A 24,410-nucleotide genomic window follows, 5' to 3' on the forward strand; every position below is an offset into this window, starting at 1 on the left:
GATTTTATTTATTTGACAGAGATCACAGGTAGGCAGAGAGGCAGGCAGAGAGACGGAGAAGCAAGCTCCCCGTTGAGCAGAGAGCCCAAGGCGGGACTCGCTCCCAGGACCCTGGGATCGTGACCTAAGCCGAAGGCAGAGGCTTTAACCCACTGAGCCACCCAGGCGCCCTGCATTGCCTTTTTAAAAGCACATCTACTCCCCTACCTACTCCCCAACTCCCCTGTTCGTAACCCCTGGGAACCACTAATCTGTTCTCCATTTCTGTAATTTCTCCTTGTTAAGAATGTTATGTAAAGGGAATCATACAGTATGTAACCTTTTAGGATTTGCTTTTTCCAATCAGCATAATTCTCAGGAGATTCATCCAAGTCGTGCTATGTATCAGTAGTCTGTTCCTTCTACTGTGAAGTAATATTCCGTGCTATGGGTGCAGCACGGATTGTTTACCCTTCACTCACTGAAGGACATCTGTGTTGTTCCCAGTTTGGGGTTATTATGAATCGAGCTGCTTTGAATATTTCTGCACTAGTTTTTGTGGGAACATAAATTTCCATTTCTCTTGATTAAATGGCCAGGAGTGCAATTGCTGGGTTGTGTGGTGATTGCGGGTTTGGCTTTATGAGAAACTACCAAACTGGCTTCCTGAGTGGCTACCCCATTTCACAGTTCTACCAGGAGTGCGTGCACGTGCTTGCCGGCCCTTACTGTGTCACTGTGTTTTATTTTAGCCAATCTGATTGGTGTTGAATGTGCTTTTCATCCAGGGCTCCTCAACCTCAGCACTATTGACAATTTGCATTGGAGAATTCTTCGTGTTGTGGGGAGAGCTGTCCTTTACATTGAAGGATGTTTAGCTGCATCCCTGACCTCTACCTACTAGATGCCAGGAGTTCCCCCCACTCCACTGTGACAACCAAAAACATCTTCAGATATTGCTAAATCTTGGGGGCAAAATCTTCCCTTCTAGAGAATCACTGTAATCCATGATGGCACTCTAAATCCGAGTAAAACAACATCAGTAATGCTTGTGTATCTTCTCTGGGTTCTTTCCCCCCTTTTGTGGAAATGAAAACCTTTTCTTCACCACCCACTCTCCTCTCTTTCCAATCAAACTCCTCCACTCATCACCCGGACCCACAGACTTTAAACCCATGATGATGACTTACTGGACTAAGACCGAAGTGAAATTGCTTCCATATGATCTTGACTATTTAGGCTTGCCCAGGCTATTAACTCAAACCATTAGCTACAAATGCGCTTGCTCAAACTTGTTTATAAGGCACTAATCCCATGAAGGAGAAAATTCAAAGCCTTTACGAGATGAGGGAGGAGAGAAAAGTCTGGACAAAAGGAGGCTGAGACAGATCGGAATGAATCCAGGTTAAAACAGATAATGCTACAAGTTGGGAAAAGCTGTAATTCCAGTGGCTGTGCCTGCAGCTTTACCCCTAAGCCCACAACTCTGCACATCACTTCAGGTATATGTCAAAACACTAATTCCCCCATTTCTCAGTATATTAAAATGCTTCTCATCCTCCAAAGCTCAGATCAAGCCCTATCTCTTCTATACCACATTCTCCAGTCCTCCCAGCTGGAACAAAATAATCTTTCCCCTGGTTTCGGCCAACATTTATCTCCACCTTGATCGTTACTAAGACTGACATCATTCTGACCAGGCTTTGATTTTGTGTGCATCTATCTCCATAGTGAGATGGCTATCTTCTTGAATTTATTTAGCAGTGACTTAAAGACCAGAACAAGTGTGCCTGTACAGGAATACAATAGGGTGCATAGAAGGAAGAAGGGGGAAAGATAGAGATGGAGCAGGCAGCTGAGAAGCGATGGAAGAAGGGATGGTTTCCAAATCAGAATTTTTAGGGGGCTCTGGGGCTAAGCCCACCTTAAAATTTGGATCCAAGTTATCTCTAGGACTGGCGGGGGGAGGATCTATTTACTATAAAGTAAGAGCAGGAGGTCTTCTGGGTCAATCAAGAGCTGTCGATCTGAATCCCCTGAAAGCTTCTTAAAACACAGATTGTTGGGCCCCACCCTTAGAAATGTTAATTTGTCATCAGGGGTAGGGCCTGAGAAAATGCATCTTTAACAGGTTCCCAGATGATGCTGGTGCTGGTGGTCCAGCACCACACTTTGAGAATCACTGTTCTAGCTGGCTGTGTTGATAGCATGGGTTTACCCTCAAGGTTCTAATGCAGCCTGTGGAGGACAGTCCAGCTGCATTACAGTGGAGAGCTGTTGGGGGAAGGGCTTGTGTCGGGGGACCAAACTGGGCAGCACCACCTCTTTCATGAGACAAGTCTAAAATCACCCCGTGAACATGGACTCTGAACCTGTTTTAACGACTTTAACTAGACAAACATTTAATGATACATTCATGTTTGTATCTCTGAAGTGCTTTGCATAGAGTAGGTGAAGAACACTCAATTAATTCTCATTAAATTTTGAAAAATGAGTGGATGACTTAACATCCTTGCAGTCCTTGGGTGGTCCTTACATAGAGTAGTTGTCCAATAAAGGTCTGTTGGTCTTGTTGCTGCTGATAATGATGCCATAACATCATTCTCAATCTGATGCTTAACAAGGTATTGCCTATGGAGGAAAAAGGATGAGGAAAGAGTGGGGTGAATAGTCGGTTTGGAGGAGATGAAGATCTATAAAGCTAATCCAGGCTGCAGATGTTGCCCAGGAGCTATTGAACTAGTGGTGTCTTGATAGAAATGCATAGGTAGATAGGTAGGTAGGTAAGTAGATAGATAGATACATACATACATACATACATAGATACATAGATACATAGATACATAGATAGATATGAAGAGATGGGTAGATAAAAGGATAGACCCACTCCCCCCCATGGGTTCTATGGCAGGCAAACATCTAAGATGGACCCGAGGATCCCCACCTCCCAGTATGCAAGCCCATGTGTACTCACTCGCTTTCAGTGTGGCCTGGACCCCTTATAGCAAGTTGTTCTAAAACTTGAATACAGCAAAAGTGATGGGATATTACTTCTCCAATTAGAAATAACAAGACTTCCAAATCACTGTGACTTCCTTCTCTCTTGCCCTCTTTCTCTTGCCTTTTCCTGTGCTCACTATAATGAAGCCTGATATAATATTTGGAGATGCCCTGTGGAGAGGCCAATTGGTAAGAAATTGAGGGAGGCCTCTGACCAACGGGCAATGAGGAACTGAAGCCATCAGTCCAACGTGGATCCAACAACCCCATCAACGAGCTAGGAGGCAAATCCTTCTAAGTTAAGCCTTAAGGTGACAGTGGCCTTTTGAGACACCCTAGGACAGTGGACCCAGTTAAGCCATATGTGAATTCCTGACCCACAGAAACTGTGAGATAATAAATACGTACTGTTTCAAGTCACTAAATTTTGGGGTAATATGTTATGCAGTAATAGATAATGAATACAGATTCTTTTCTAAAAATGACAATTAACATTCTCATTCTGCATAGCATCAAAGAAGTGTGTGTGTGTGTGTGTGTGTGTGTGTGTGTGTGTGTGTAAGAGAGAGAGGGAGAAAGAGAGACTGAGATCAGGCAGGGTTCCAAAGAGATTTTTGATTCCCCTCAATGGGCATAGTCTTATTTCCTGTCATACAAGATTTGTTGCCAATCTGATCCCCTAAGTAAACACCAAAAGTTTTGGGATTAACTAAGATTATTGTTATTATCATTATTATTTGAACTTCCCAGCCTTAACTGGGCCATCTTGTTCATAACTAATTATTCATATTCATAACTCATCTTATTCATAACTAATTGACAAAACTGTGATATTTGTAATAAGAGTGAGTCATATTCTTTCTGACTCAAAGTTCTAGCTCTATTCATATCTTCTTGCAGATTTAGGTGAGACTCAAGAAGAATGTGGCTATGCCCCAGTCATGGCTAGAGTCTAAAGTACTACAACCATACATAAACTCTTTTACAAGACAACATTCATTCACTCATTGATGCAATTTTTAACAGATGTTTACTGACTGCCTACTCTGAGAAGTGCACTATGCTAGAACAATAAAGAGAAGATGGCCATGATCATAATGTATTCATATTTGTTTTTAAATCTGTAGTAATCATTATATGTGCCCCCCACAGTGATTTTCCTTAGCAATGTCTATGTAGCACAGATCGTGAGAACGTTACCATGTGTGAGATACAGTCAGTAAAAAAAGCTGATTCTTAGGAATAGACAAGAAGTCTGCCATTGATACGTACTTCGACCAGCCTTGGGAAAAGAAACATCTACAAGGGGCCTTTTCATCTATGGCTGACATGGAAGCTGACTTGACATTTGAAACTTCAGCTGGTTATTTCCCAAAGGGCCACAAGGAGGGCTTAAAGGGTGGTTTTCGGGGCCTCTCTGTAGAGATGGAACTCAGGAAGGCAGACACCAGCGTGTGAGTGACATGGACTCAGCTCTGCTTGCTTAGTCAGCAGGTAGCACAACCACACCTCTTTACATCCTATGTCCCTCAGGGTTTCCAGAGATCATAGGAAGTGAACAAAGGACAGGACAAGCTCAGGAGGCACATTGCTTATAAATGAAAAGCAATATATAAGGATTAAAGTAAATCCAGAAAAGGCAGTTTGGTCATGTATATGGAAAGACCTAATTTGTATTTTGCATATCTTTTGATCTAGCAAATCTATTTCTAGGAATTTATCCTGAGGGGGGGAATCACAGGGCTTTAAAAAAAATCTATGGCTATATAGGTATTTGCTAAAATTATGTTCCTGAGGGAAGAAATTGGAAACAGCCTCAATAGACACCAAGTGGGTACTGAGTAAATTTATTATTATATAATCATGCAATGGAATATAATCTAGTCATTAAAATAATATTGTGGAAGAGCAATTAAGAATTAGGGAAATATTAATGTTCATTATATATTGAAAAGTAAGTTAAGAAACAACATGTATAATATTTTTATGGGTTTTTTTTAAAGATTTTATTTATTTATTTGACAGACAGAGATCACATGTAGGCAGAGAGGCAGGCAGAGAGAAAGGAGGAAGCAGGCTCCCCAATGAACAGAGAGCCCGATGCGGGGCTCGATCCCAGGACCCTGAGATCATGACCTGAGCCGAAGGCAGAGGCTTTAACCCACTGAGCCACCCAGGCGCCCCCTTTTATGTTTTTGTTTTAAAATGTGTATATGTACAGTGTATACATATGTGTGTATATAGAGAAATATTCATAGTGGTTCTCTCTAGAAATATTATTATTTTTATATAACTATGTGGCCTATATTTTCCATAATGAGTATATATTACTGAAATTAGGAATAATTTAAATTTTATTAGTTTTATTTAACTAGTGCCTGTGTTTTCTGTAATGACCATATGCTGTGTAGAAAACATTAAATTATTTTTTTAAAAAGGAATCAGTTGGGACGCCTGGGTGGCTCAGTTGGTTGGACGACTGCCTTCGGCTCGGGTCGTGATCCCGGAGTCCTGGGATCGAGTCCCACATCGGGCTCCCAGCTCCATGGGGAGTCTGCTTCTCCCTCTGACCTTCTCCTCGCTCATGCTCTCTCTCACTGTCTCTCTCTCTCAAATAAATAAATAAAATCTTTTTTAAAATAAATAAATAGATATATACAAAGGGATCAGTTAACTGAAAATGTACATTAAAGTGATTCTTAAACCAAATCTTAAGGTTTTCAGTAGACAAAAAGGAAATATATATAACTAAGCATCTCCAGTTCTGCCTTTGGCCCAGCAGATTAGGCATCACTTTAAGACAACAGAAAGTTAAGGGGTTTCAGAGGTCACTGGCTGGTAACAATGCTAGGTCCTGCTGTCTTCTGGCACTGGGACTTGATTTTTGCCAATGAATGAATCAGATGTCTTTGGGCTAGGGAAGCGGAAGGAAGTGGCCTTAAAAGGAGGCAGGAGAGAAGATGGGCACTTACATAAAGACAAAGGCCAGTTGGGGAAGGCACAGATGTGTGAGTGCTACTTAGGTAAGTCCTCAAAGGCAGCTAAAACATTAACATATTTTCTGTTCAGAGGCAAAGTTTTTCCTTTTTTAAATTAGTTTCAATAGGCAATCTCAAAAAAACTGAAGTTGTAGAGATGTTAATATAATAGGTGTAGAAACACTTAGTTTTTTCCTGAGTCAAGCAAAACCTGAGATTTTACTAGGCAACTAATTTTTATTTTAAATCAAAATAATACTTCACATTTAAGACATTTTCCTTTCTGAAATTTTTTCCATTTCTTTTACCTGAATAAAAGAGGAAGCTTTCCAACTAGAGTTCAGTTGAGGCATACATAAAATATCTATATAGAACAAAAACATAATTTAACAAATGCTGATTCAATTGTGTTGCTTCTTTCTTTTTTAAAAAAAATGTTTATTTATTTTAGAGAGAGAGAAAGCATGAGTAAGCAGGAGGAGGAGCAGAGGGAGAGGGAGACAGACAGACTCCCCACTGAGCTCAGTGTGGGATACCCAGGCCCTTTCATAGTATTGTTCTGTGGTTTGGTTCTCCAAACCATGGCTTTCATGGTCTGAGTGATCTGAGTGGTCACTCCAACTCCCAGTATCATGTCTATATTCCAGGAGCAGGAGTGTGGAAGGTATGTTCCTTTCCCTCAAATCAAATAAGCCAGGTATTTCACTCATCACGTCTGCTCACATCATTTTGGCCAGTACCTAGTAATATGACTGCAAGAGAGGCAGAAAATACAGTCTTTATCTTTTCAGTCATATGGACAGCAACAGCTCAAGGACACAGTTAACTAAAATTCAAAGTGAAGAATGGCTAAGGGAGCCATTGGTGGTTTCTGGCACAATAACCCATTTGGTAGGTGGGTTGGATTGTGGGATCTGGCTGGAAAGCAAGAGAAATGGTATTACTGTATTTATGTTTTTTGAAAAATTTCTTACATAAAGCCCTGGAATTTGGGTTAGAGAGCATCAAGTAAGGGAGTGTAGAGACCAGTTAGGAGGCTGATACAGTAGATGAGCAGAAAAAAGAGAGTGGTTTGGACTATGAAAAGAAGTGGCCTTATTTGAGAGAAATTTATGAAAGATAATTCATAGCATTGGGGGACAGGATGAATTTAAGGAGTGACCAAAAGAAGGAAATAATCAAGAATGATTCCCAGACTTCTGCTTACAGATTTGAATGGACCATTCTCAGAGACTGGGAAGAGTGAAGAGGGAGCCAGTTTGGTTAGGCTGAAGTTGTAGTGAACTGGTATCCTAAGAGAGGACAGGATTAATAAAATGAATTTCAGAGTCACACATTCTAAGAGATCATGTCACTGATGAAATGTGAACTGGTTACCTATGAAACAAAGAAAGTCTTAGAGCAATATAAACATACCTGTTAATTTCTGTTACTTCTCTGAAACAAAATTTGATTATACATTCACAGATCACAAGCTCAGATAGTTTAAGAACTTTTAAGATTCCCTAACTATGGTATATTAAGTTATTATTAAAAATTATTCACTCACCCTTCCTTCTTTTTTGTGGATGGAATCTACTTGCCCATCCCTGGATTCTAGGTTTGTGCACAAACTTTTTTTTTTTTAATTTAAATTCAGTTAGCCACCATATAGTACATCATTAGTTTTTGTTGTAGTGTTCAATGATTCATTAGTTGCGTGTAATGCCCAATGCTCATCACAACACACGTCTTCCTTAATGTCCATTGACTTATATTTCAGGAGACACAAGTCTTTTTTTTTAATATTTTATTTATTTATTTGACACACAGAGAGAGATCACAAGTAGGCAGAGCAGCAGGCAGAGAGAGAGAGGGAGAAGCAGGCTCCCTGCTGAGCAGAGAGCCCGACGCGGGACTCGATCCCAGGACCCTGAGACCATGACCCGAGCCAAAGGCAGCGGCTTAACCCACTGAGCCACCCAGGCACCCCAGGAGACACAAGGCCTTGAAAAGAACTTTAGAGATTGGGCTTTTTCACTTGCACCTCTGCTATCACCATGAGAAGAACTTGCTTTATCTCTCTGTTCCTGGGAGGAAAAGGAGAGGCCCAGAGAGCCAAGCTTCCCCAGCCCAGTCCCTCCTAGAGGAGCGATCCCCCAGCTGATCTTCAAACGTGTGAGCTTAGTGCTCTCTGCCCCTGAGAGTCTGTGGTTGGTTGTTTTCCTGCACTTGTATCATCATAGTTATGAATACACAAAATAAAAATACTTCCTGATACAGTGCCTACAATTCCCCAATATAACTAACATTTCTTAAGTGAGTGGTTCACCACTATTCTGTATTATGTAACTGTGTGCTATGTGGCTTTTGATTGGAGAGAAGTAATGGGGAGTTTTAATTGAGACGAATGCCCAGACCCCAAAAGAATTCCTGAAATTCCAGGGTTTTCCGTGATAGGAAAGGGAGAGAAGAAGACAGAAAGAATGGAGAAGCGGGACTGAAGCTAATATTCACCTTCTTCACATATATCCTTTAGGACATATTTGGCTCAACTAAATGCTTGATTTAGGAGGAAGCAGAATTTATCCCAGATCTTTTAAATCTTTAGTCCTTTCACTCTAGATATACTATATTTTACTCTATTTGTGGATTAGAAGACTCGACATTGTAAAGATATTTCTTTTCAAACTGAGGTATAGATTTGACATAATCTCAATCAGTGTGAAAATGCACAAACTGGGTGTAAAATTTATATAGAAATGCAAAGGCAAGGAATGTCCATGCCAATCTTCTGTTTGTTTGTTTACAATATGTAGTTTTTTTAATTAATTAAGATCAAATTCAAAAATAGAATGACCCCCCCTTTAACCTTCCCTAGCAGGAAGCCTGCTTCTCTCTCTGCCTCTCTCTCTCTCTCTCTTTCTGTCTCTCATGAATAAATAAGTAAATTAAAAAAAAAAAAACTTTTTATTTTGACATACTCGCAATAGTTTATTTTTGCTTTGTTTTCCCTTACCTCAGCAGGCATATGTAGAGAAATGTTCCCAGTTGACGTCGAGAAATTATTGTTTATGTTCTCTTCTAGGATTTTTATGATTTCAGGTCTCACATTTAGGTCTTTAATCCACTTTGTGTTTACTTATGTGTATGGTGTTAAAAAGTGTTCCAGTGTCTTCTTTTACATGTAGCCATCTAGTTTTCTCAGCATTATTTATAAAAAATGTATTTTTCCCATTGTATATTTTTGCCTCCTTTGACATAAATTAATCGACTGCATAAGTGTGGGTTTATTTCTGGGGTCTCTAAACTCTTCCATTCACCTATGTGTCTATTTTTTTTTTTTTTTGCCAGTACCCTACTGTTTTGATTACTATAGCTCTGTAGTATAATTTGAATCTGATATTGTGATACCTTTAGCTTTGTTCTTCTTTCTCAGGATTGCTTTAGCTATTTGGGATCTTCTGTGATTCTATGCAAATTTTAGTATTATTCTAGTTTTGTGAGAAATGCTCTTGGCATTTTGATTGCATTGAATCTGTAGATTGTTTTGGGTAATATGGACATTTTAACAATATTAATTCTTGCACTCCATGAGCATGGAGTCATCTTCCATTTGTGTCATCTTCTATTTCTTTCATCAGTTTTTCATAGTTTTTGGAGAACAGGTCTTTGATCTTCTTGGTTAAGTTTTTTCTTAGGTATTTTATTCTTTTTGGTGTGGTTGTAAATGGTATTGTTTATTTCTCTTTCTGGTACTTCACTATTAGTGTATAGAAACACTACTGATTTTTTGGTATTAATATTGTATCCTGCCACTTTACTGAATTTATTTTATTACTTCTGATAGGTTTTTGGTGGTGTCATTAGGATTTTCAATGTATAGTATCATGTTGTCTGCAAATAGTGACAGTTTAACTTCTTCTTTACCAAAATGGATACCCCTTATTTCTTTTTCTTGTCTGACTGCTGTGGCTAGGATTTCCATTGCTATCTCCAATAAATGTAGTAAAAGTAGGCATCCTTGTCTTATTTCTAACGTTAGAGTAAAAGCACTCAGTTCTTTACCATTGAGGATGATGTTAGCTATGGGTTTTTAACATATGGCCTTTATTATATTGAGGTATGTTCCCTCTAACCCCACTTTGTTGGAAGTCCTTATCATGAATGGATGTTGAATCTTGTCAAATGCTTTTTCTGCATCTGTTGAGATAATTCTACAATTTTTATCCTTTGTCTTATTGATGTGGTATATGACATTGATTGATTTGTGAATATTGATCCATCCTTGCAACCCCAGAATAAATCCCACCTGACTGAGGTGACTACTCTTTTTATATATTGTTGCATGCAGTTTGCTACTATTTTGTTGAGAATTTTTACATCTGTGTTCATCAGGGATATTGGCCTGTAGTTTTTGTTTGTTGTGGTGTCTTTGTCTGGTTTTGGTATCAGGGTAATGCTGGCTTCATAGGATGTATTTAGAAGCTTTCTTCTTCTGTTATTTGGAATAGTTTAAGAGGAATGGGTGTTAACTTGTCTTTAAATGTCTGTAGAATTCACCTGGGAATCCATCTGGTCTTAGACTTTTGTTTTCTGGCAGTTGTTATTTATTTATTTATTATTTATTTTTAATTTATTTTCATTTTTTTTGCACCACACCCAGTGCTCTATGCAATCTGTGCCCTCTCTAATACCCACCACCTGGTTCCCCCCACCCCCCCCCCCCCCCCCCCCCCCTCAAACCCCCCCCCCCCCCCCCCCCCCCCCGCCACTTAAACCCCTCAGATTATTTTTCAGAGTCCATAGTCTCTCATGGTTCACCTCCCCTTCCAATTTCCCCCAACTCCCTTCTCCTCTCTAACTCCCCATGTTCTCCATGCTATTTGTTATGCTCCACAAATAAGTGAAACCATATGATAATTGACTCTCTCTGCTTGACTTATTTCACTCAGCATAATCTCTTCCAGTCCTGTCCATGTTGCTAAAATGATTCTTTATATGGAAAACCCAAAAGACTCCCCCCCCAAACTACTAGAACTCATACAGCAATTCAGTAATGTGGCAGGATACAAAGTCAATGTACAGAAATCAGTGGCTTTCTTATACACTAACAATGAAAATACAGAAAGGGATATTAGAGAATCTATTCCATTTACTCTAAGTTAGTAAGATCTTATATATAAGCTCTATTTACACCAAGAATCATAAGATACCTGGGAATAAACCTAACCAAAGAGGTAAAGGATCTGTACTTGAGGAACTACAGAACACTCATGAAAGAATTTGAAGAAGACACAAAAAGATGGAAGACCATTCCATGCTCTTGGATCAGAAGAATAAACATTGTTAAAATGTCTATACTGCCTAGAGCAATCTATATTTTTAATGCCATTCCGATCAAAATTCCACCGGTATTCTTCAAAGAGCTGGAGCAAATAATCCTAAAGTTTGTATGGAATCAGAAGAGACCCCGAATTGCTAAGGAAATGTTGAAAATCAAAAATAAAACTGGGGGCATCACGTTACCTGATTTCAAGCTTTACTACAAAGCTATGATCACCAAGACAGCATGGTACTGGCATAAAAACAGACACACAGACCAGTGGAACAGAGTAGAGAGCCCAGATATGGACCCTCAACTTTATGGTCAATTAATCTTTGGCAAAACAGGAAAAAATATACGGTGGAAAAAAAGGCAGTCTCTTCAATAAATGGTGCTGGGAAAACTGGGCAGCTATATGTAGAAGAATGAAACTCGACCATTCTCTTACACTGTACACAAAGATAAACTTGAAATGGATAAAAGACCTCAACGTGAGACAGGAATCCATCAGAATCCTAGAGGAGAACATAGGCAGTAATCTCTTCAATATCAGCCACAGCAACTTCTTTCAAGATATGTCTCCAAAGGCAAAGGAAACAAAAGCAAAAATAAACTTTTGGGACTTCATCAAAATCAAAAGCTTCTGCACAGCAAAGGAAACAGTCAAGAAAACAAAGGGGCAACCCACGGAATGGGAGAAGATATTTGCAAATGACAGTACAGACAAATGGTAGTTCTTTTTTAAATTACTGATTCGATTTCTTTACTTGCAATCAGTCTATTCAGATTTGTCATTTTTTCTTGGTCCAGTTTTGAAAGATTGTATGTTTCTAGGATTTTAGCCATTGCTTCTAAGATGTCCAGTTTATTGATCCATGCCAATCTTCAAGCACAGAGCTGGAGGATGTTACTAGATATCAAGGTGTATATAAAGCTAAAGCAATTAAGTCCATGTGGTCCTGGTGCAAGGAGAGACAAATGAGCCACTGCGACAAAGGAGAGAGTCCAACTGGGGAAAGTATATACTGTGGTGAGTGCTGTGAAATGTGTAAACCTGGCGATTCATAGACCTGTACCTCTGGGCTAATGTAGTTATGTATGTAGTACCCTGGGGCTAATTATATGTTAATAAAAAATTAAAAAAAAAAAAAAACAGAAGAGAATGAGTCCAGAAACAGACCCACCGATATAGAGTCACATGACTTATGACAAAACTGATTCTTTGGTACAACAGGGGAAAGGATCTTTTTAATAAATGGGCCTAGATTATTTAGATATTCAAATGGAAAAAGCAATTAATCTTGCCCACTACCCCACACCATACACAAAAATTAACTTAGATGGAGTGTAGATAAAAATATAAACGTAGAGCAATGAAGAAAACATAGGACACTATTTTCATGCCTTATAAGTAGGGGGAAAGTTCATAAGAAAATAAATGACAATTTTGATTGTAATTTGAATCATCTGATTTTGAAGTGACACCACCAGTGTCACTTCAAGGGTGTCCTATGGACCACAAGTCATTATTCCATTTATGGAACAGACATTTCGGTTTATTATTCCCATGTCAGGCCTCATTTTATAAAACTCCCAGTCTCTGATGGAAAAGATCATAGAATTAATGAGTTTTCTTTTTTCTTTTTTAAAGTAGACTCCATGCCCAGTGTGAAGCCCAACACAGGGCTTGATCTCAGGATCCTGAGATCAAGACCTGAGCTGAGATCAAGAGTCAGATGCTTATCTGACTGAGCCACCCAGGCGCCCCATGAGTTTTCTTCCTAATATCAGATATCATTCACTGGCATCTGGATCAATATTAGGGAATAATTTTAAAGAGATCATTTTTTTTCCAATATGATTTTCTCCGGTAATAGTATGCTCACCACAAAGAGGCATCACAGAGCAAAGAGCTAATCTAATACCTCCTTGCTCCACACCTCCGATCCTTGGCAGTAGTGCATTAAAGGCCATGTAAATAGCAAGCTTACTTAGTAAATTGTTATGCTTTACAGATCATTGATCACTTGACCAACTGGCAGTGCCAAATCTCAAGGGTTAGATCACTAGCAAATGAAAATAAAACATCTCACCTCGGCATCTGAGTTAAGGGGAAAGAAGATGAACCATATAGAAGCAACTGTTAATAGCATCCATCACATTAAATAAGGTAAACATATTCAGTTTCAGCCATGGCAAGACCTGAGAGGTTACATGGAAAGGAGGACTCAAAAGATGAACTGTCAAAGCAGCATGGAAATGAGCCCAGCCAAGGGCAGCTTGAGCCGTAGCCCTGTGTTCTGTCCCTGCTCGGTGATGTTCACAAACACGCAGGTGGCAGACCTCACCTCCGGTGGCCCACAGGCTGCCAAAAGTGGCTGCACCCAAGTCAACGAAATTGGGAGCCGGCTTTTGCCTCTGCAGATGTGTGCCAGGATGGATTCACGGTCCCAGAGGGAGGAGTCGGGGCATCAACGCTGAAGAAATTTTAGAGCAAGACGTCAGCACACCCCACAGAGAACCCTCTCTCCCAAACCGGCACACTCACGGACGTCATGCACACACAACCTTGACGATTGCAAAGGAAAGTTCTGATTGCAGAGGGTGTGTGTGTGTGTGTGTGTGTGTGAGAGAGAGAGAGAGAGAGAGAGAGAGAGAGAGAGATTCTGCCACTGACAATGTAGTGGAAGGCACTTTACAGTTTACTGCATGTGGTACTTAGACTCCACAGTAGTGAGTTACATAAAAGCTGCCTATGAGGCTTGCTCTTTTGTCTCTTGGGGAAAAGAAGGAGGCATAATGCCTGCCAGAAGCAAAAGCAATGTATATCATCCGTGGTGAAGAAGAATGATCAAGAGGTCATTTTTTCCACTGTAATTTTCCCCAAAATTCAGCTGCTGCGGGGACCATAAAACAGTAGCTTCTCCACTAACCGTCAGACTCACTCAGGTCTTGGATTTAGTTAACCCCTTCTGGATTTCTTTACCTGCAAAATTAAAATGTAAAGCATTTGTTAATTGCCTGCCTCAAGGTCGCCAGAAAAGAAAGGATCTGTGAACATTTTTAAACTTGGCTGATTACTTTCTGTTCTGCCAGCTCACTGTATTATGCAATAGCATGCTAATACCCAAATGTACTTAACCTTGGCAAAGACTAATTGATCGACTTTAAAATGACTTCAACTTTTATTTTAAAAGTGCACAAGTACAAAATATTTACGGCCATTACTGAGGGAGCTTTGATGATTTATTTCTGTATAGCAGAACCAAAAGTCTTTTCATTAAAAGAGGAAGCGCCTCTTAATCAGAAAATGACTTTTTCCTTTAATAAAAAAAATCAGCCATTCATATGAGATTCATGCATAACTGGCTATGTGCTAAATACACTAAATAGGCTTAGAGGATTAATAATACATTTAGAGATTTTAGCACAATTAGTAGCACATATCACCTCCCTTTCCCTCTAAGTGTCTCCCACCACTCAGTTCTCAAATGGACTCATAGAAAGGAAGACAATCTGTCGGTTCTGAAATATTTTGTGATATAGATAATCTCAGGAAACAAAGACCGCATGAAGCTAACATGTCAAACTGTATGTCTGGAAGATAACTCTTTGCAACGGATTTAGCAAAACACATTAAGATTCTGGCATTGCTGATTCTAAGAAGACATGAGCAGAAAGTGGCTTTTACATTTTGTCTGATCAGGAGAAGCGGCCGTGGTCATCAGGTTTCCAATCTCTCCTCCCAGTCACTGTCTCCCTCCCTGGTTCTTCCCTTGATTAAATGAAGTTGGCTACACTCTGATGGGCCATGGAGATTAATTCCGGATATGAACAGAATCCACCTGGCAAACCCGATAAAGGCAGCTTCCAAGAGTGGAAACGGAACAAAGGCATGAATAATAACATAGGAGGATTTACAAAGGACAAAAATATGGGCCGCCATTTGAAACTGACAGTAATTACTTAAGTAAATGTCAAAATGCTTGAAAGAAACAAGAGGAAGACAAGTCATGAATATTTAAAGTTGAAACATGCCGTTCTATTGATGTGCCATTTGGAAAGAGACCCTTCTCCTGTTAGCTCAGGTAGTGTGTTCTGGAAGTGGTGTACAGCCTATCTGTCTCGGTAATGGGCAAACTCACACAGCTGACACGAAATCCACACACATTTTACTCAGTCCCTTCCTCAGTGCCTCGCGGCTCAGAGGGCTGTCTGTGGACCAGCAGCATTGGCTTCAGCTGGGAACTTGCTATAAATGCACGATCTCGGGCCCCATCGCAGACCTACTGACTCAGAAGTTGCATTTTAACAAGATTCCCAGGTGGTTTGTGCATGTTAAAGTTTGAGGTGCCCGGTCTCAGAACAGTTTTCAAATGGCGTCTTTTCAGTGTCTGTTCCAAACTCCTGCGTGTAGAATGCTTTGGTGGATAGTAAAAGGGTTGTAGTTCCCTCAGAGAATATAGCTATAAAAAATTCGCTAACTTACCAGGTCTGCTCATGAATCAATGTGTAGGTTCCCAACTGTCCAAATCATGTTAATTTATAAGAAAGCCTCTGGAGAATATATAATCCCACAGAGGTTCACAGATTAGTTTCAAGAACAAAAGTCCACAAATTACTAATGCATCGAGTACAAAATTCCTGCTACATAAGAACAGTCCTCAATCTCATTTTTTTAAACATTTGTGTAGCATTTTCTTTTCCTTTTTAAGATTTTATTTATTTATTTGACAGACAGAGATCACAAGTAGGCAGAGAGGCAGGCAGACAGAGAGAGGGAAGCAGGCTCCCTGCTGAGCAGAGAGCCCGATGCGGGGCTCGATCCCAGGACGCCAAGACCATGACCTGAGCCAAAGGCAGAGGCTTAACCCACTGAGCCACCCAGGCGCCCCTGTGTAGCATTTTCTTAAAATAAATTTAGATCCCAAACACTGATGAGAAGGTTATCAAAAGCTGGGTGACCTCAAACAGGACCCTGAATCAAATCAGTGTCAACACGACTACACTGTACTCATAACGGTCAACTATTAGCCCCGGTAATCACTTGCAGAATGAACTAGGAGGCCACCACTTGATTTTTCCCACACAAACACAAATCCCCCTCCCATGGTGAAATGACATATAATTGCTGATAGAGCCAGAATGATAGGTCCAGTCTTCTGAGTCAAATTAGTGCTGTTTTTCTGCTCAACAGGCATCGACGTGATCTCCGTGATGACTGAGTTGTACAAGTGTAAAAAGCCCTGGGCTTTTCCTCTCTCCAATTGCATCACCCAGTGCATTCAACAATGCCTTTACCTGCTCCTCTGGAAACAGTTATTTTTAAATGAGTTTCAAAAGCAGTGTCCAAAAATAAAAAGGGGGTGTAGCCCTTTAAAAATAGACCGGGTTTCAAAAGGGGCCAGGTGCCTGTTTGAATGGTTAATGGATGATCTTAGGCATGTGATTGAAGTCAGCGTTTATAACAATTATGCATGCCAGTGTCAGCTTCTTGGAAGAAAAGAGGAGGTGGTTTGCGTAAATTACTTTCTCAACTTGAGACCTGGAAAGTCACAAGAAGGCCTGCTCTTTTTCTCCTGGCCTTTGCCAGCTGCAGAAGAGGACATAAGGTGATTTGAAGAGCCAGCTAGTTCTCTCCCCTGCGCGGCCCGAGTGTATGTACTGAATGCACCGCTGGCCGAGGGAGACCAGCAGACCCACGGGCTGCTCCAGAACCTCAGAGGTCTGGGTTGACAAGAGAAACCCTAGAAGAAGACTCATAATTAATTGCTTTATTCAACTTTCAAAGACCAACCGGCATAAATTAAGATCATAATTAAGTTTGGTGTTAACTGTGTTCTTACTTTTTCCTAACCACCACCGAGTATCTCATCAGTATGTTTGACTCCCTTCTTTATAGCCTTTAAATGAATTAATAAATTATGTGCCAGTCTAGGATCATAGCTATCTTCAACGAGAGTGAGCCCGAAGCCCATCAGCAAGTAACAGTTTTTGTTCACCTGGAGCTACTTACCTAAAAGACAGTCTAAAGGAATTTCTAACTTCCTAAGGATTAGTCATTTCCATTTTTTGGTGACAAAATATTAAAATGAAACTCTCCGTTTGGACTGAGAGACTGGAGAACAAAACCAGCGTTGACGACGATTCCCACATCCCACAGCAGGGATCTCCCCTCCTTCTGCAGGACCCGAGAAGGGGGCATCTGTCACCTCGGTGAGTCACCTCCCCCATGCAGCCCCCACCCCGAGGAGCTGGCCTTGCCCCACAGGAACTGGCCTTTCCCTTTTGCTTTGGTCTCCCGTGAGTTAATTGGTCGTTACTGAAAACGGGATTCATAACTCACTCAGCCTCAACCAGGACGTGGGTACATCAAAATCGACCATGGAGTGATTTGATCCGGTTGCCGTGGTGGGGAGCCGGGTACCTGTCTTTTGAGAAAATGCCACAGTTGTTCTGAAATGAGCCCTGGTAGAGAACCCCTGCCTGAATCCAAATGCGATGACACTCTGATGATGGTTTCTCTGGTAACACAATAAAGGGAGGCTTTTTTTTTTTTAAGTTTTTATTTAAATTCCAGTTAGTTAACGTGCAGTGTCCTATTAGTTTCAGGTGTACAATGTAGTGATTCAACACTTGCACACAACACCCTGCGCTCATCACAGCAAGCGCCATGCTTAATCCCCATCACCTGTCTCACGCCCTACCCCTCCCCTCCGGTCACCAGCAGTTTGTTCTCTGTACTTAAGAGTCTGTTTCTTGGTTTGCCTCCCTTTTTCTTCCCCCATGTTCATTTGTTTTGTTTCTTAAATTCCACATAGGAGTGAAATAATATGATAGTTGTCTTTTTCTGACTTATTTCGCTCAGCATTATACTCTCTAGCTCCACGTTACTGCAAATGACAAGATTTCATTCTTTTTTATGACTGAGTAATATTCCTGTGTGTGAGTGTGTACATACAGACATACATACACCACATCTTCTTTATCCATTTATCAGTCAGTGGACATTTGGTTTCTTTCCATAATTTGGTTATTGTTGATAATGGTGCTATAAACATCAGGGTGCATGTATCTAAAGGGAGATATTTTCTTATTAACATATAATGTATTATTTGTTTCAGGGGTACAGGTCTGTGAATCATCAGGCTTACACACTTCACAACACTCACCACAGCACATACCCTCCCCAACGTCCATAACCCCACCCCCGTCTCCATACCACCCCTCCCCCCAGGAGCCCTCAGTTCGTTTTGTGAGATTAAGAGTCTCTTATGGTTTGCCTCCCTCCCAATCCCATCTTGTTTCATTTTTTCCCTCCCTACCCCCATGACCCCCCCCTCCGGCCTGCCTCAAATTCCTCATATCAGAGAGATCATATGATAATTGTCTTTCTCTGATTGACTTATTTCATTCAGTATAATACCCTCTAGTTCCATCCATGTCATTGCAAATGGCAAGATTTCATTTCTTTTCATGGCTGCATAGTATTCCATTGTATATATAAACCACATCTTCTTTATCTATTCACCTGTTGATGAAAATCTAGGCTCTTTCCATAGTTTGGCTATTGTTGACATTGCTGCTGTAAACATTGGAGTTCGTATGTTCCCTTGGATCACCACATTTGTATATTCAGGGTAAATACCCGGTAGTGTGATTGCTGAGTCATAGGGTAGCTCTATTCTCAACTTTTTGAGGGACTTCCATGCTGTTTTCCAGAGTGGCTACACCAGCTTGCATTCCCACCAAGAGTGTAAGAGGGTTCCCCTTTCTCCCCATCCTCACCAACATCCGTCATTTCCTGACTTGTTCATTTTAGCCATTCTGACTGGTGTGAGGTGGTGTCTCACTGGGGTTTTGATTTGTATTTCCCTGATGCTGAGTGATGTTGAGCACTTTTTCATGTGTCTGTTGGCCATTTGGATGTCTTCTTTGGAGAAATGTCTGTTCATGTCCTCTGCCCATTTCTTGATTGAATTATTTGTTCTTTGGGTGTTGAGTTTGATAAGTTCTTTATAGATTTTGGATACTAGCCCTTTATCTGATATGTCATTTGCAAACATCTTAAAGGGATTTTTTTTTTAGAGAGAATGTCTTCATAGCATTCCTTAAATCAGGGTTGTCTCCCACTTTTGTCAAATGGAGAAGGAATTGTGCTTAATTATTAAATAATGAATCACGCCTCCCAAAAGTCTTGCCCTGGGTGATCCTCTCCCAACTGGACTCTGGACTTGGCCATGGGCCTTGCTTTGGTCAGTAGAACATCAACAAATGCAATTCAAGTAGAGGCCATGCATGTGCATTGGGTTTTGCCCTCCCAGAACCCTGGGACCATCTTGGAGAAGCTGACATGAAAGACCATGTGAAGAGAGAGGCCCAGCCATCCAAGCACAGCCACCAGCCATGGTCTCTCATTAGGGCAAGGGCAACTGCACATTGTCAACCTACGGATTTGTGAGAAGTAATACATCATTGCTGTTCTGAGCCACTGTATTTGAGAATAGCTTGCATGCAGAAATACATGATCCAAACACAATGTAGGGAAATTGTTCACTACATCTTTGAAAAAGCAACTAATCAGTAAATAAATAAAAATGTAAGATTTTTGTGGTGAGAACAGCATAACATATAGAGGTGTTGTGTTATACATAACACATGTGTTAACATATAGAGGTGCTATGGTGTATACCTGAAGCTAACATAGCATCATGTGTCAACTATGCTTAAAAAAAAAAAAGATGTAAGCTTTAAAGGTGATCTACGAGAAGTAAGATATCCAAACTTTGAATAAATTTACATCTCTATATAATGGATTCCCAAAGAATTAATAAACAAAACAATATGCACACACACACACCTCTCATTCATGGGTTGTCCTGTTTCTTTTTTTTTTTTTTCCAAAGATTTTGTTTATTTATTTGACAGACAGAGGTCACAAGTAGGCAGAGAGGCAGGCAGAGAGAAGCGGGGGAAGCAGGCTCCCTGCTGAGCAGAGAGCCTGATGCGGGGCTCGATCCCAGGACCCTGGGATCATGACCTGAGCTGAAGGCAGAGGCTTAACTCAATTAGCCACCCAGGTGTCCAGGGTTGTCCTGTTTCAACTCTTTAATCAACTCTCCGATTTCCAGTCTTTTATAAGATCATACAAAATGTCCATATTGTGGGGCACCTGGGTGGCTCAGTGGGTTAAAGCCTCTGCCTTCAGCTCAGGTCATGATCCCAGGGTCCTGGGATCGAGCCCCGCATCGGGCTCTCTGTTCAGCAGGGAGCCTTCCTCCCCCTGATCTCTGCCTGCCTCTGCCTACTTGTGATCTCTCTCTCTGTCAAATAAATAAATAAAATCTTTAAAAAATGTCCATGTTGTATGTTTTTAGTATGAAAGGACTCCCAGATACCATTTAATATGTATGTGTTTATGTAAATATATTGTGCAAATGTAATATTCACCAAAGGCTTAGTTCAAAAAAATAAGAAGCCTGCTAGTCCTCTGCGAGTAGTTTTTTTGTTGTTTTTGCTTTTGTTTTGTTTTGTTTTGGAGGGAAGTTTTGGGGGGTTTGTTTGTGGGTTTTTTTTTTTTTTGCCACAATGGGTACTTTGGTAGAATATTTTAGAAGCAGTACACTAGGCTGATATTCCTTTGCTTTTGGTGATCTCTCATTATCATCATGGAAGAGAAAGAAGTCCATGTGGAGAGACATTGGAATTGTGAGCTTTTTCTTGATAAGTTACTTATCTACAATTGCTTTTAGGGAAGGGAAGATTTGAACCAATTATAATCTGTGTGCAATACTATGTATAGATTGTCATAAGTCATTGGTTATTGAATATCCACATTTGTATCAAGCACCTGAGAGAAATCAGTGGGTTTTATACCCAGAGATTCTGATATAATTGTACTTGGCTGGGACATAGGTAGTGTTTAAGTTTCCCATGCTTTTTTCTTATGATTAAGGCAGCATGTTTATGATTATACTAGGTACCAAAAATGAGAGATCTTCAATTTGTTTATTGTTTTAACTAGGACTGGAAGGACTCTCCAAATCTATTTTATAATCTTTCAAGCCTTGAGAGTATACAGGGTAAGAAAAAAAAAATCACTCACAGAGTTTCTGATTATTGAGAATGTCTTTGTACTAATAGTGAGTGAGGCCTGAAAGTCAACTCAGCAAGTTTAACCTTTTGGGGCCTCTGGCTGGCTCAGTCAATTGAGTGTCTGCCTTCAGCTCAGGTCGTGATCCCAGGGTCCTGGGATTGAGCCCCACATCAGGCTCCCTGCTCAGCAAAGTGTCTGCTTCTCCCTCTCTCTCTGACCCTTCCCCAGCTTTTGTTCTGTCTCTCTCTCTAAAAAAAAAAAAAAAAAGCTCAGTCGCTTAAGCAGCTAAGTCACCCAGGCACCTCAGGATGAAGGATTTTTTAACCAATGGTATTAGAGTTAGAATATGTGGATTCTGATTTTGACTCTATCACAGACTGTTGTATGACCTGTTCACTTAAAATCCCTGAGTGTCAGTTTTCTCACTTATAAAACCGGGAAGAAGGGGCACCTGGGTGGCTCAGTCGGTTAAGCATCTGCATGCGGCTTGGGTCATGATCCCAGGGTCCTGGGATCGAGCCCCACTTCAGGCTCCCTGCTCAGTGGGGAGCCTGCTACTCCTTCTCCCTCTGCTGTTCCCCCTGCTGTTCTCTCTCTGTGTGTCTCTGTCTCTCGCTCTCTCTCTCTGTCAAATAAATAAATACAATCTTTAAAAATAAGAAGTTTAACTTTTCAAGACCCATCTTAAATATCAGCCATGTCTTGATGCGGCCCAGATGGTCTCCATCTTAATTTTGTTTTCTACAATGCTTTCAGTGTTATCTTTCTAGAAAACACACATTGTATTATGATTGCCCATCTCACAAATGAGGAATGGCTGTGCATTTATTGAAAAAGTCTCAAATTTCTCAGTCCTTTATTCAAGGCCCTTACTAAGAATCAGATTATTCTCCCAGCCAAATCCAACAGCCTGATACTCTGGTCCTTCTGTTCATATTCCTGAGCTATGGGCTACACTTCCACTGTCTGTAGTTTTGCCAAATTTTCCTTCTTTTCTCTCTCTCCCTTCTCATGCTTCAAATCTCTGGGCAGATGCTACCACCGCCACTAAAACATCTAACCCTAATCAGAATGAATGGTTCTTTTACCCTCCCAGTATTGATTTACACCACAACCAACATTGGCTGCCCTGTGGTTTTCATTATGTGTATTTATGTGTCTGCCTTCCCACAAGAAGATGATAACCATAGAAAGAAAAAAAAAAAAAACAAAGACAATGAGAGAGAATATTTTCAACCGCTTTTTTTTTTTTTTTGCCAGCTGCTGAACTAAGTGCTTTCTATTTTTCACACTTTAATTCTGCCAACAACTCTAAAAGGCAGATTCTATCATTACCTCCATTTTATAGATTTAGAAACTGAGGCTTAAAATCCCTGAGTGTCATCATCTCCCAATATCCCGGATAATCCTTTAGTCATAGAAACTCCAAAAAGTTTATTAAATTGTAGGTTTTGAAAGGGATAAAATTTACTCCATTGGCATTAATATAAACCCCCACGACCTATTTCCCCGCACGCAGAGTTATCATGTGTGTTGTACACTTCAAAATCCAGGCTGAGTTATCTTGGTTAGCGTGAGGGTGGCAGATGGATAGGTTTCAGTAAAGGTATATAATGGGCACAAAGAGGTCTTCCGCAGCCAGCGGCCTTGAGAGAGACTACTCGACGGCTCTATATAAACTCTTCCTTCCCACAAGACATATTTAGGCAGGAGTTTAGTTAAACAGACTAAGAGAGCATGTGTATTTGTGAAGGGCAAACAGTGAGGTCATCCCCTCTTTGGGAAACTCAATTATCCATGTTTGACGTTCCTCCCACGAGTGCAACCAGCTGACCCTAACTGGAATTGCTAGAATGTCCGCATTGGCATTCAAAACATGTTGGGCATATAGAACACCTACCATCACTCTGAGGAAATCAAACTTGGAAGAGAAGATTTCCTAGATACTGGACAGACCGTGCATGTGGCATGTGAATAGTCCGTCTGTCATTGATAGTCCGGACAGTGAACTGTGACGCCTCCCAGTGCCAGGTGCGCTCGTGTAAGGTTTAGGTTTGGCGTGGAATTGCCGAGTGCTGCCATGAGGAAGAAAGGAGGACTTTAGAAGGAGTTAGGAGAGGAGAGAATCCTCCGAAAGTGAGCTGTGCTGTGTGTGTTTGTGTAAAATATGTGTGTGATTACAAGCAAACCACAGACATTTAGTTGTATGACTCCTTAGTACCCTGTAGCTAAATTGTTGTGCCTCAAAGTTAAATAAATACTTCAGAGAATAAAACCACAGAAATAATCCTTCAAGGTGAACAGCATCCAATACAGCCGCCAATTGCCACATGGGACGTGTATTTAGGAATATAGTTAGTCTGAATGGAGATGTGCTGCAAGTGTCAAATTCCAGATTTCAGAGACCTTGTATGAAAAAGGGACATGAGATAATGAATGAGCAATGTTTTATATCGACAACAGGTTGAAATAATAATATTTTGGCTCTATTGGGTTAAATGAAAAATTCTTAAAATTAATTTCACCTTTTTTTTTTTTGCTTTTTTCATGTGGCTACTAGAAAATATAAATTTTCTTAATCTACAGTCCATATATTTACGTATAATATAACATAAATATAATTCAGAATCCATTTCTGTTGGACAACTATGGTCTAGATAAAAGGATCTGACTCCAGCCTCATATCGCCTGGGTTTTATTCCTGGTTTCATCATCTACTAGCTGTATGACCCTGGGCAAACTATTGGCCTGTTCTGTTCCCCAAGTTGCCTCGTCTGTAAATGGGAATGATAATTAGACCTCATAAAGCTTCTGAGAGGATGAAATGAGGTCATGTCCACAAAATGCTCCACTCTGTGTGTAGCTCACAGTGAAAGCTCAATAAAGATTAGGAATGCTTTAAGCTTTCGGGAGTAGCTTAGAAACAAATTGTCTCCCTGCCAAGAACACTACTGTGCTTTCCTTTGCCCACAGGACTCTAAGCATGTCAGCGTGACCCAGCTCAGCTCTCTAGCCTCCTCTCCTACTGCCCCCTGCAACAAACCTGGGAATT

The 24,410-nt window shown here is 40.5% G+C and overlaps 1 long non-coding RNA gene across 1 annotated transcript in view; it reads left to right on the forward strand.

The window, feature by feature from the left end:
- The first annotated feature begins 17,184 nt into the window (after positions 1-17,184).
- The window catches only part of LOC132007763 (uncharacterized), a 159,706-nt gene continuing 152,480 nt past the window's right edge, over positions 17,185-24,410 (forward strand). The window contains exon 1 of the long non-coding RNA XR_009401432.1: positions 17,185-17,478. This is a non-coding gene — a long non-coding RNA (uncharacterized LOC132007763). The remainder of the gene's footprint in view (positions 17,479-24,410) is intronic.

This window comes from Mustela nigripes, chromosome X, assembly GCF_022355385.1.
Source record: "Mustela nigripes isolate SB6536 chromosome X, MUSNIG.SB6536, whole genome shotgun sequence".
NCBI lineage: Eukaryota > Metazoa > Chordata > Mammalia > Carnivora > Mustelidae > Mustela > Mustela nigripes.